Source organism: Monodelphis domestica, chromosome 1 (assembly GCF_027887165.1).
Source record: "Monodelphis domestica isolate mMonDom1 chromosome 1, mMonDom1.pri, whole genome shotgun sequence".
Lineage (NCBI taxonomy): Eukaryota > Metazoa > Chordata > Mammalia > Didelphimorphia > Didelphidae > Monodelphis > Monodelphis domestica.
This window is the reverse complement of record NC_077227.1, coordinates 197249434-197264289: the sequence shown is the minus strand read 5'-3', so window position 1 is coordinate 197264289 and position 14856 is coordinate 197249434.

Here is a 14856-nt window from a genome sequence, read left to right as displayed (position 1 = left end):
GGCTGAGCCAGGCAGGAGTTCAGAGGCCTTGGCCAAGGGGCCTTTCCAGAAGTCAAGGGAAAATGGAGTCAGCCTTATCACTTCCGCCTTATCACTTACCACGTGACCATCTAAAGGAAAGCAGTCTGAGATCTCACGTTGAGCTCCTCCAGGGTTGAGTTCCAGGGCCAAGTCCGCCAAGTGTTCCTCTCACAGTAAGTGACACAAAATATAAAGGCCGTTCTTTACATCACTTCCTGTGTCTCACAAGTATCAATGGTGACTTAAACTTGAGTTAGGACAGCCCAGGGGGTCAATCAGTTGTTTCTGATTTGTCACTTGCTAGCACATGCCGGTCATAGGCCTTCCTCCCTGACACTTAATCCTTAAGTGGGGGAGTATACATTCCTGGTTGATAGAATTCTAAGGACTACGCATGATGGAGTAAAACTAAAATTCACAATCCCCCCTGATGATGACTGGGGGACTATCTCCCCAGTTGATCACTAAACATCATCATCTTATACCTCTAAAATCTTCTAACTACAGGTGCATAAAGAATTTTACCTTCTAAGAGGAAATGACAATAGTTAGAGATGAGGGAAATAGAAGAGAGAGAGATAGCAAAGTCAATGTTTTCCTGGGCACACTGACAAAAACCAATTAGAGGGCAGTCCCCTTTTGGCATGAGAGTATACATGCAAAATAAATGTTCAATCAACCTTCAGTTCAATCAACTCCACCCCAAAGTTCATTCTGGATTTTTCTGATGTTGTGTAGGGTTTCAGGCATCTTTCAGCAAACAGTTCATTCCCTGGATTTTAGGAGTTAGCAAGCTTCCTTGAAGATCTTTCTCAAACCAAAAAAAAAAAAATTTAAATCTTGTATTTTATGAAAATACAAACCTGAAGTGGGTGTTGAGAAATACCCAGTTCAGCTCAGAATGCAAAGTTGGGTTATGGGGTGCGTTAGTCAATTATCAAAAGAAAAACAACAAGAAAAGAAAAAGAAAAGAAAAAATGGAAGAAAAATTAAACTTTTGGAGAAAGAAAAATTCAAAATCAGAATCAAAATATAAAATCTATCTATACAAAATTTTGAGTAAGCAATAATAAATTCATAATAGGCCCTTATATTAGAGTTTAATAAATTTCTAACAGGCCCTTGTATTAGGGTTTAGTAAATTTCTAACAGGTCCTTGTATTAGGGTCCAATTAAAGCAATTTCTATCCCACAAGTCTGTAAGACAAAATGCAGTAATATTTCACTTACCCATTTGCAACCAAGACTATAGGAAGTTGCCATACTATAAGAGAGAAAAAAGGACTCAATTTGTGTGTGTGTGTGTGTGTGTGTGTGTGTGTGATTGGTAAGTGTCATTCCCTGGTCTGATTTTACCTTCATTCTCATGTATAGGGGGAGCCAGGATGATAGCCAAACTTCAGTACTTGTCTGTGAGTATTTCACAAAGAGTGTGGATACAAGGAAGTCCTACATCTTAACAAATGTCAAGCATCGCAACCTCGAGTCTCACACTAGGTTCAAGCCCTTTTGTATTGGCTTAGAAGTTCATCGATCCCACATGAATTTGCTTGGTCCTTCTTGACCTTGTGCTCATTGGCATTGCATAGCATGTGATAGGATACAGTCAATCAGTTTCAATAGAAGATGCTGTCTTTACATATGAGAAATGAATCCAAGAGTCCTTCTCTCCAATTTTTATAGATGTTGGAGTAGTTAACAATATTTGGAATGGCCCTTGCCAGGAAGGCTGAGTTTCTCCAGTACACTGGAAGTTATTTATATACACCTTGTCTCCTGGGTTGAGGTCATGAAGTGAAAAGTCTAGTGGTCCGGCTTGTACAGCAGCTCCGGATTCATTAAGTTCATGCAGTTTGTGCTGTAATTCCTGTATATAGGAAGCAATAGAAGTATCTCCCCCTAATAGTGATGTATATGCAGGGGAGAAAGGCTTAGCCTGTATAGGTGGCTGTCCAAAAAGAATCTCAAATGGTGAGATGTGTAGGTCTCCCTTGGGCCTGCTTCTAAGATAAAATAGGGCTAGGGGGAGAATTTCAGATGATTTTAAATGTGTCTCAGTGCATAATTTACCAATCATAGTTTTAAGTTCTCTGTTCATTTTTTCAACTTGACCTGAGCTCTGGGGATGATATGGTACATGGAATTTTGGAGCTATCCCCAAGCAAGAATATATTTGATTTAGAACAGAATTAGTAAAATGGCTTCCTCTATCTGAATCAATACATGCTGGCAGGCCAAAGAGAAGAATAATATTTTTTAAAGTACCTTAGCAACAAAAGCCTCTGTGGCTCAGGCTGTGGGAAATGCTTCCAGGCATCTGGTCAGTTGATCTACTATGACTAGACAAAATTTATATTGTACAGACTTTGGCATTGTTATAAAATCTATCTGCAGGTGCTCAAAAGGTAAGCCAGAGGACACCCACCAAATTATTGTAATTTTATAGCTGGTATGTTTACAATACCCACTGGAGAGACTAGTCTTCCACAAGTCTGGGGGAAATGTATAAATGGAGATTTTGAACCTTAGACTTCATTCCCCAGAAATCCTTGATATTTCCCAGAATGTCCTATAATCTCTCCTGCATCTCCACATTGGCAAGATCACATTATTGGTATTTAACTGGCAGTATTGCCTCCCTTGTTCTCTCTTCCTTTGCAATGATGCAACAAGTATGGTAGTAAGCTAAGTGGGGGATTTTGAATAGGTTAATCAACTATGGACATGTGATTTTTATTTTCTATCTTCTTTATTTCTTGATTTCTAATAATCCTCAATAAGCCTCATAAAATATAATATTTTCATTATTATAGATATAAATTTAATTTTTACAAGCCAAAAAGCAATTCCACTGGTCTATACATGTAAGACATAATTTTATATATACACATATGTTTTGGTCAAGTGATGACTTCTCCAGTGTGGAGACAGGAGAAAGGGAAGGAGATGTGTGGGGATCTTAATATAGCAAACAAACAGATAAAAATTTTTATTTAAAAAAAAAAAAAGAACAAATGGGACTCAGATGTAGAGATATGAGAAGACACCACCAATCTATTCCTTTATGGAAGTGGAGGTCCACAGGTGTTACACATTGCACATGTTTTAAGACTTTTAAATGTATTGATCATTTGGGTTGACATTGTTTTCACTTTTTTCCTCACCATAAATCACTATTTGTTATATGGGATGACCTTCTAGAAGGTAGTGGGTGAGAGATAAATCGGAATTATAGTGATGTAAGGAACAAAATATCAATAAAAATTAAAGAAAGAAATTCTGATAATGTAGTCATAATAACTGATTTTAAATCTTTAAGTTTAAAAAAGCATTTATATCCATCATTTTATTTTAGCCTTACCACAACTCTGTCAGGTAGGTAATACTGGTATTAGTATCCACATTTTAAAGATAAGAAAAGAGAAATTAAATGACTTGTCCATGGTCACTTAGTTATCAAAGATAGAATTCAAACCAAGTCTTCTTGACTCCCATTCAGCTATCCTGTCCACAATGCTATGCTACTTTCCATGTCCATTTGAAGCTTCATATGACTTCCATAGACTGAGAGAAAGGCAGCATTCCATTTTCTGTGTAAAAGATAGCTAAAATTTTCATCTAGAAGATATATTTTCATTTTCCTTCCCTTGCTCTCACCTCTATGGTAGGCCAGACTTCTGTCCATTGTGGATAAAAGAGGCTATTTTTTTCCTTTATTTTCCATTTAAGATCCCAAGGTGGTTGTTAACTTTTCCAAGTTGAGGTCATTTTAGATAAAGGTCTTTGCAAAACTTTTGCAGTCAAACTTTGCTGCTGAGCTAGCTAGCAGTTGACTTTCAACTTTGATCAAGGCTAATATTTGCAAGATTGAAGTTAAAATCTATGCAATGGTGACATGTCTATGGGACTTTTGAGTCCCACAGTTAGGGAACAGGTAGGAATAATAGTCATATTCAAAGGCGTTTTATCCCTAATACTTCAACTATAATAATACAGCATAATAAAGGAAGATTCACTCTTTGAAAAAGATAGAAAGGGACATGATTCTTTTTTTAAGTGGTGACCCATTTATTTGTAGCACAAAACATGCCTTTGACGTACAGAAAATTGTCTTTTGAAAGTATTTCTAAGAAAGTTAAATTGAATCATCAGGAAAGAAAAACAGGTCACTCTTACCCTGCAGCAAAATATACAGTAATTTCTACATGAGCATCTTTTACTCCTAAATATCCAAATTGCCTAATATTGAAGTGTTATTCACTTACAAACTCTTTTTCATTTTACTCTCTTAAAAAGTGGTCAACCAATTAATACCAATGAGCCCTTATTAAATCAAGTAATATCCTAATTAGTGAAACCTGCTTCCTCTTTACTATTCTGGTTTATAACCAAGCACAAAATTAATCATCATATATGTTTCCTATCAAAGGAAATGGACATTCATATATTAGGTCTTATTAGCTAAATATCTTTCCTTTTGCACCCCACACACATCTAAACCTTATCCCTCAAGGTATGTTTTATAAAGAAGGAAGACAAAAAGAAAAAAAGGAAAAATGAGAGGAAGAAGGAAAGTAGAGAGGCTGAAAAAAAAAGAATGAAAACTCCATATCTCAAATATGGGGAGAGGAGTAGAATAGTTCTTCTAATGCCAAAAAAGAAAAATATCCATTTAATTTCAAAAAACATTTCCAAAAGTAGCTCTGAAGAACCCAGTCTAGCCCTTGCTGACCTCATCAATTTCATAGCGATTCCAGGTCTTTCTCAGAATCCAGCTAGGAGAACTTTGACTTTAGTAATTGTTGTTTTTATTTATACATCACTTTAAGGTTTATAAGGCACTTTACTTGACTTATCTCATTTGAACCTCATATTAATTCTATCAGAAGTTTCTATCATTATTCCCTTTCACATGGAGAAGCTTAGCCTCAGAGATTTTCAGTGACTTGTCTATGACCAAATAGTTAATAAAAGTCTAAGTAAGAATTTTAACTAAGATCTTCTTGACATTAAGTCTAGTGGTCTAACTAATATGCCAAGCTGCTTTTCTACCCCTACTGTCAGAACTTTCACTTTAGACTATTGCCTATATATTCCACATCCACTTTTAAGAACATTATGTTTCTGGGATGTATAGGGTGTTCAGGGAGGGGTAGTATCTCTGGTATGGAGGGCTTGTCGTGCCCTTCTAGGGCAGCTCTCCAGCCTCTGACCCTCACCTGACACCCAGCTCTCACTTGTGGCTCCCAGTAGCTGCTAGCATGCGGCAGCGGCCACACCCCGGGCAACGGCTTTGACAGGCCGGCTAAACCTTGTGAGGGTAGCCATCGGGTCGTTGTGGACCCCTGGTGAACTAGGGCTTTGCTCACCCAGCATGTGAAGACTGCTTCGGCTGAACAGATGGAAGAAACCAATAAGAAGGTTCAACAGCTGAGATGGCGACGCAGCAAGGCACTGTGGAGTGCTTAGGGTGTGTTGGAGCACACAAGAAAGCACGGCCATCCAAGGCAGCTGAGGAAGTCTCCAGATGTAACAACTTTTCGTGCCACTGGACCCAGACTTCCAAAGCCGAGAGAGTGGGACTGTCTCTGTGCATCGACTTTTCCACTTAAATCTTCATGCACAAATGTCTGTGTGCACAAAAACGCACAAAGACAATAGTCATCCTCAGTTACCGAGAGACAACTACTAGACTAGACTAGTTTCTGATTAAACTAAGAATAAACACTCCAACACTACTTTGGCACCATATATGAGATTCAAATATATATGACTAAATTGCACTTTCAGTTACATGGGATACCCTTGCCTATTTCTATCCCTCCCCTACAAAGGTTAGTCTTAGGTCTCTCTAGCATGGTGAGGTTCTCACCAGCTCAGCAGAGCAAAATTGCTATGGTTTCCTACTATAGCATGATTCTCAATTGGTCCAGAACATCTACGCCTTTTTGATCTCCTACAGTAAGAATGATCTCTCTCATGATAAAACATCCTGTGACAAACTGGAATGGGATTGGTCCATTTTACAATCCCAGACTTATTCCCATCTAATCAGGAAATGTCCTGAAAACATAGCAGGATATGAGTGTTCTGTTCATAATCTTTTGTAATCACTGAAATAATTGGTTTCTCTTTTTCTTAACCAAGAAGTAAAAGAGAAAATGAAAACTCATAAATCAGATAGTATTTCCAAGCAGATAAAAATGCCCATTATTCAAACAATGATATGACATTGGACGGGCAGCCTATCCAGAGTTTGTATATCATTTATATCCATCTTTGGAGACCTTGTGGATGGACAATGATTCTGGCCCAAAAATTAAAAAGGAAAGGAGAGTAAACTATGTTTCCTTTAGTGAGTCATACAATTATTTTAATGACTCCAAGTTGCATCCTGAAACAATTTTAATGCCAATATCAACCTGGTGATATGATATGACTATGAGCCATACAGTATAACAGACTAAAAAACTGTAATTGACTGATTACTTAATGGACAGTTGAGAGATTCATGATGAACATGGTGAACATCATCGTTACAACAGGTTATAACACAATACAAACAAACAGTTACACTGAAAATATAGTAAAAATGATGTTTTAAAGGAGATGTATTACCAGAAAAAAAATATGGACCCATAATATATTGAGAATGAGGAATGGTTCGAAGAACCATAGACTTCATTAGCATCCATATAATGTCAAGAGAAAATCACAAAGGTCTACCAAACAATGGCTATATCTTTGTGGCACATTAATGGGAAAGCATGGTACTTAGTAACCCCTTATATGCAGGCATGGATGGGTTGTATTATACCTTGTTGGAAAGAATGCCCACTACAATGTGATTTCACATCCACCAGTATATTGAAATATTAAATGTATGTCAGGCTTAGTATTGAGCATAGTGAGAAGACTGTGTTTTCTATAATATTCAGTCTAAATTTGATTCATCAAATACATTTTCAGAAAAAGAAGTTTCATTTCTTAAGGGAAGAGATGAAACTTTTGTACTCTACATAGATTAGGGAGTACTGTAAGAAGAAAGAAAACATTAATTGTTGTTAATGAAGAAAAGTTTTGCTTAGCTCAGAGACTGGAAAAAAAGAGATAATATTGAAGATTGCAGAAGGAATGCATTTCAAGGAAATACTTAAAATTAGAGGGGGGAAAGGTTGTATTTTGTCAGTTGGGCAAAGAAAGTTGTTCAGTTGCATATTGAAATTCTGTCTTATAATGTCAAACAATTCAAAAAAATCACTCAAATTGGGAATTCAGTCTTAAAGAGATCAGAACCCATTTATTTAATTAGATTTTTCACTTTTAGTTGCTAAGTGGTAGAGAAGTAAATATAAGAGCAAAATAATCTCTGCCCTCCAAAAGTTTACATTCTAATATAGGGACACAATAAATATATTAGAAGGTACTGTTGATCAGGGGAGGATGTTTTGGTCAGAAAAGTCAAAGAGATGACGAGTGGAGACATGGGGATACCACTTGATATGCTCTTTCCAGAAGCATTGGTAGTACTGGTTTAAGTTTACAAAGTAAAAGCAAGGGAGGAAGAGATTAGGATCGTGGTAGATACCAAGAAGATGGATAAAAACATGGTCTAGCATCCAGGTCCAACTCAGCGCATTTGAGATCACTGGCTCACCATTCAAAACAACCTCTTCTTAGTGTAGATGTTCAAAAATGGATTGAAGCAGGAGCCCCCCACTCCAGGTCCCAGTCTCTAGAGTTGTAATGGTTCAGTGGTTACAGTGGCATTCCAAATGGCAAAAAAAAAAGTCACAATAGATGGAATATTTTCCGATATGGAAGTTGTTCTTCAGTCATTTTTAACTGTGTCTGACTCTTCATGATGGCATTTAGGATTTTATTGGCAAAAATATTGGGGTGATTTGTCATTTCCTTCTCCAGTTCATTTTGCAAATGAGGAACCCCTGCAAACAGGATTAAGTGACTTGCCCAGGGTCACAGAGTTAGTAAGTATCTGAGGCTGAATTTGAATTCAGGAAGGTGAGAATGAATTCCCTATAGATGGTGAGGTCTAACAAGTATTCCCAACTGTAGTTAGCATTATGATTACATCAAACCCCAGAACACTGTAGAGACTCTTAAATGAGATCCATAATCACTCTAATAGAGATTTGGGAGCTGATCTGAGTTTAAGTTCTGCCTCTGACACATACTGGTTCTTTGACCTTAGGCAACTGACTAAACCTCTTATTGTCCCAGGAAAATGTTTAAGATTATAAATTGCAAAACAGTCAATGAACTACACTGGAAAGAGTTTTCTTATTGGAAAGTCCCTGCATTATTGAAAACCTAGGTTCAGATCCAAGACAGAGAGAGAAAGGGGACAAAGTAGAGGGAGAAAGGAAGGGAAGGAGAGAGGATGGAGGAACAGAGAGAGAAAGAAAGACAGACAGAGACAGACAGAGACAAAGAGACAGAGAGACAGAGATTCTAAAGACTTTGAACTAACTACTCTAAGAGGAAAAGTTAAGTAGATGAAAAGTGGTTGTCAAGAATATAATATTCTTTTTCATAGACAATTCATAAAGCTTATTGATAAGTTATGCAAATCTTGGACAGACACTGGAAATAAACAATAAGTTGGCCCTAAACAGAAGGGGAGCAGGTTGTGCTGACTTTGGGAAACCACAAAATTTCTTTTTAACCATAGCCTACTCAATTGAATTCACCATTTGCTGATGGAAATTGAACACAAACATCTATATATATATGCATATATATATATGTATATCTATATATATACAGAATTTGGGAAGAAAAAATTGTTCAACTCAACTACTAATTTTAGAAAATGAGGTTCTTGGGTTTGTTTTGGATTTTTTTTTTTTTGCTTTATGATTGGGTTATGTTTGTAAACCATCATTTTCCATGAAAATATTTTTAAATTAATGGGAAAAGACATGGAATTATTGAAAATCTTGTGTTTACTTTCTTTTGAAAATATAGGTCTCTTGCGACTTCTGGACAAGCATGGCTGCAGAGTAGACATGGCTTGCTTCCTCTCCTCAGACTCAACGATACAGATGACCTCAAAAGACCATCCCAAAATAAAAAACAACCATCCTCATAAGAAAGGAAAGACCCCACAACAAGGCGAAGCTCTGAAGGTAGGTAGGATTCCGGCATCTCCACAATATAAGGGAACGAAAAGTTGACCCACCCTCCCCTCCCCCACCAAACAGCCAGAGCCAGAGTTAAAGTCAGCACTGGCCAGAATCAACAAATGAGGGAGGGGCACTCCAGGACTGAACAATGGGCAGCCCCAGGTCTGGGGACCTGAATAAGATAAGGTCCTTCTCCTGAGAGTACTAACACCTGAAACCCCAGCAGGCAGGCTAGGGGAGCACAGATCTCGGGCGCCCAAAACTAGCACGCTATAATCACCAAGTGCATGAAGGGATCCCCTGACATGAGCAAGGGGCACCTAGAGGCCTTGGGAGTTAGCTAAGACCACCAAAGACTTTCACCTGAGAGCACTAACTCCCAAAATGCCAGCAGGCAGGGGAGGACAGTCCCTGGGCCTCACCAGGAAGACAGGGCAGCTGCAGAGAACCTAGAATTAGCCTGAGACTAAAGCCTTGACCATTAGACCCTTATACTGAGAGCAAGTACTACTCATTCAGATTTGTGATTGGAAAGGGAGGAAGAAAAAAAAACACAGAGATGGCAAACTGTACCCAAGAACCCCAACACCAAGAAAAGCAAGAAGAAGGGGGTGACTTTGGATACATCTTATGGAGGGAAAACAAATTAAAAAAAACAGAGGAAATAGCAGAAGAGGAAGTGAATACAAATGCGCCAAAACATTCCAAAAGAAATGGAAATTGTCCACAAGCTCTTGAAGAATTTAAATTGGAAGTTATCAAAAAGATAACAGGAAAAATGGGAAATAATGCAAATAATGCAAAAGGAACTCAGAAATCTGAAGCACAAAAAAATGCAACTACAGAAACAGCTTGAAGCCTCAAAAAGCAGGATAGACAAAATTGAAAAGGAAAACCAGGCTTTAAAGGTCAGAATCAGGCAACTGGAAGACAATGATCTTGCAAAAGAGCAAGAATTAATAAAGCAAAGCCAAAAGACTAAGAAATTAGAAGATAACATAAAATATCTCACTGACAAGGTGACAGACCTGGAAAATAGAGGAAGGAGAGACAATCTGAAAATCATTGGCCTACCAGAAAAGCCAGAAATAAATAGTAATCTTGACATCATAATACAAGATATCATCAAAGAAAACTGCCCAGAGATTCTAGAACAAGGAGGCAATACAGGCATTGAAAGAGTTCACAGAACACCCTCTACACTAAATCCCTAAAAGACAACTTCCAGGAATGTAATTCCCAAATTCCAAAGCTTTCAAGCAAAAGAAAAAATCTTACAAGAAGCCAGAAAAAGACAATTTAGGTATAAAGGAATGCCAATCAAGGTCACACAAGACCTTGCAATTTCCACTCTGAATGACCATAAGGCATGGAACATGATTTTCAGAAAGGAAAGAGAGCTGGGTCTTCAACCAAGAATCAGCTATCCATCAAAACTGACTATATAATACAAGGGGAAAGTCTGGGCGTTCAACAAAATAGAAGATTTCCAAGTTTTTGTAAAGAAAAGACCAGAGCTCTCTGGAAAGTTTGATATCCAAACACAAAGAACAAGGAAAACTTGAAAAGGTAAATATGAAGGAAAGGGAAAAGGATAAAAATATTATCTTTTTCTTTTGTTCAAACTCTCTTATATAAGGACTACTTTATATCAAATTATATATATTCATATGTGGGGAAAATGTAATGTGTAACTCTCAAAAATTGTATGTATCATTAGAGTAGTTAGAAGAATCATGCATAGGGAATGATTGGGGCATTAAGACAATAGGGAGAAGGGGGGTGAAAGGAAGAAAAATGGAGGGGATGAATCATTGATGGTACTAAGATATACTTCAAGAAATAGAAAAAAACTAAATAGAATAATATTTCTCACACAAAGATACACATGGGAAGGGGAGGGGAAGAAATTTCCTATAGGGAGGAGAGGAAGAAAGTGCTAATTGGTATTACTTAAACCTTACTCTCAGTGAAATCAACTCTGAGAGCTTAAAACATCTAGATCCATTGGGATCTTGAACTTTATCTTATCCAACAGGGTAAGAGAGAAGGGGAAATTGAGGGGTTGGGGGAGGGAGTATAAAAAGGGAGGGAAGGAGAAGGGGGAGGGGAAGGGAACAAAAAGAGAGGGGCTAGAAAGGGAAGCATATCAAGGGAGGGGACTAGGGGGACTAATCTAAAGTAAATCACTGGTTTAAAAGGTTATAGCTAAAGAAGAAAGGTCAGAATTAAGGGAGGATATCAAAATGCCAGGGAATCCACAAGTTACAATTGTAACTTTGAATGTGAATGGGATGAACTCACCCATAAAATGTAGATGAATACCAGAATGAATTAGAATCCAAAACCCTACCATATATTGTCTTCAAGAAACACATATGAGGCAGGTTGATACTCACAAGGTTATAATTAAATGATGGAGTAAGACTTTTTGGGCCTCAACTGCTAGAAAGAAGGCAGGAGTTGCAATCATGATATCTGACAAAGCCAAAGCACAAATAGACCTGATCAAAAAGGATAAGGAAGGTAAATATATTCTGTTAAAAGGGAGAATAGACAATGAGGAATTATCACTAATCAACATGTATGAGCCAAATGGTATATCACCCAAATTTCTAATGGAAAAACTAGGAGAATTGAAGGAGGAAATAGACAGTAAAACCATATTAGTGGGAGACTTGAACCAACCACTATCAAATTTAGATAAATCAAATCAAAAAATAAATAAGAAAGAGGTAAAAGATGTGAATGAAATCTTAGAAAAATTAGAGTTAATAGACATATGGAGAAAAATAAATAGGGACAAAAAAAGAATATACCTTCTTCTCAGCACCACATGGCACATTCACAAAGATAGATCATACAGTAGATCACAGAAACATGGCATACAAATGCAGAAAGGCAGAAATAATAAATGCAACCTTTTCAGATAATAAGGCAATAAAAATAATGATCAGTAAGGGTACATGGAGAGCTGTAAAAATGGACTTGAATCCAGGACTTCAGTCCCCAGAAATCCTTGCTCCACTTCCCCAAAATGCTTTGTAATATCACTGAATTCTCACCTGGGCCAAGATCAAGGAGTATTTAACCTGATTGGAAAGGCTTTTGCGGGCCTTTCCTGTTTTTGCTTACAAGCAGACTCGGCTCTTTTCATAATGTAGGTGAGGTTGTCTAGGCCCCTGGGCCTAGACATGTGCTTTCTCATCCTGTATTTTCTTTAATCCTTAATCTTCAATAAACCTCTAAAAATATAATACTCCTTGGAGAGAGAAATTAATTTCTACCTGCCTCAGTTCCCCCCAATTTTTAATCTTTACAGAGCCAAATCAAAAATTAATTGGAAATTAAATGATATTTAATTTCATTTATCAATTTCAAAATCAGTTAGTTAGAGAAGAAATCATAGAAACAATTAATAATTTCATTGAGGAAAATGACAATGGTCAGACATCCTTTCAAACTTTATGGGATGCAGCCAAAGCAGTACTCAGAGGAAAATTCATATCCCTGAGTGCATATATTAACAAATTAGGGAGGGCAGTGAATTGGAAATGCAAATCAAAAAACTTGAAAGCAAACAAAATAAAAACCCCCAGAAGAAAACCAAACTAGAGATCCTAAAAATTAAGGGAAAAATTAATAAAAACAGAAAGTGATAGAACTATTAAACTAATAAACAAGACTAGAAGCTGGTACTTTAAAAAAAACAGACAAAATAGACAAAGTACTGGTCAATCTAATTTAAAAAAGGAAAGAAGAAAGGCAAATTAACAGCGTCAAAGATGAAAAGGGGGACCTCACCTCCAATGAAAAGGAAATTAAGGCAATCATTAAAAACAACTTTGCCCAACTATATGGCAATAAATATACCAACCTAGGTGATATGGATGAATATTTACAAAAATATAAATTGCCTAGACTAACAGAAGAAGAAATAGAATTCTTAAATAATCCCATATCAGAAAAAGAAATCCAATAGGCCGTCAAAGAACTCTGTAAGAAAAAATCCCCAGGGTCTGATGTATTCACAAGTGAATTCTATCAAACATTCACAGAACACCTAATCCCAATACTATACAAACTATTTGACATAATAAGCAAAGAGGGAGTTCTACCAAATTCCTTTTATGACACAAACATGGTACTGATTCCAAAGCCAGGCAGGTCAAAAATGGAAAAAGAAAACTATGGACCAATCTCCCTAATGAATATAGATGCAAAAATCTTAAATAGAATACTAGCAAAAAGACTCCAGCAAGTGATCAGGAGGATCATTCACTATGATCAAGTAGGATTTATACCAGGAATGCAAGGCTGGTTCAATATTAGAAAAACCATCCACATAATTTACCATATCAACAAACAAACATACAAAAATCACATGATTATCTCAATAGATGCAGAAAAAGCCTTTGATAAAATACAACAGCCATTCCTAATTAAAAAACTATTAAAACACTAGAAAGCATAGGAATAGAAGGGTCATTCCTAAAAATAATAAACAGTATATCTCTAAAACCATAAACTAACATTATCTGCAATGGGGATAAACTAGATGCATTCCCAATAAGATCAGGAGTGAAACAAGGATGCCCATTATCACCTCTATTATTTGACATTGTACTAGAAACACTAGCAGTAGCAATTAGAGAAAAAAAAGAAATTGAAGGCATCAAAATAGGCAAGGAGGAGACCAAATTATCACTCTTTGCAGATGATATGATTGTCTACTTAAAGAATCCTAGAGAATCAACCAAAAAGCTAGTCTAAATAATCAACAACTTTAGCAAAGTTGCAGGTTACAAAATAAACCCGCATAAGTCATCAGGATTTCTATATATTTCCAACACAGCTCAGTGGCAAGAATTAGAAAGAAAAATTCCATTCAAAATCACCTTAGACAAAATAAAATACTTAGGAATCTATTTCCCGAGACAAACACAGGAACTATATGAACACAACTACAAAACACTCTCCACACAACTAAAACTAGACTTGAGCAATTGGAAAAATATTAACTGCTCATGGATAGGATGAGCCAATATAATAAAAATGACCATCCTACCCAAGCTTATTTATCTATGTAGTGCTATACCCATTGAACTTCCAAAAAAAAGTTTTACTGACTTAGATAAAAACATAACAAAGTTCATTTGGAAAAACAAAGGGTCAAGGATATCCAGGGAAATAATGAAAAAAAAAGGGAAGCTGGCCTTGCAGTTCCAGATCTCAAACTCTATTATAAAGCAGTGGTCATCAAAACAATTTGGTACTGGCTAAGAGACAGAAAGGAGGATCAGTGGAATAGACTTGGGGTAAGTGACCCCAGTAAGACAGTATATGACAAACCCAAAGAGCCCAGCTTCTGGGACAAAAACCCACTATTTGACAAAAACTGCTGGGAAAACTGGAAGACAGTATGGTAGAGATTAGGTTTAGATCAACATCTCACACCCTACACCAAGATAAACTCAGAATGGGTGAATGACTTGAACATAAAGAAAGAAACTATAAGTAAATTAGGTGAACACAGAATAATATGGGAATAATGTGGGAAGGGAAAGACTTTAAAACCAAGCAAGACATAGAAAGAGTCACAAAATGTAAAATAAACAATTTTGATTACATCAAATTCAAAAGTTTTTGTACAGACAAAACCAATGTAACCAAATTGAGAAGGGAAGCA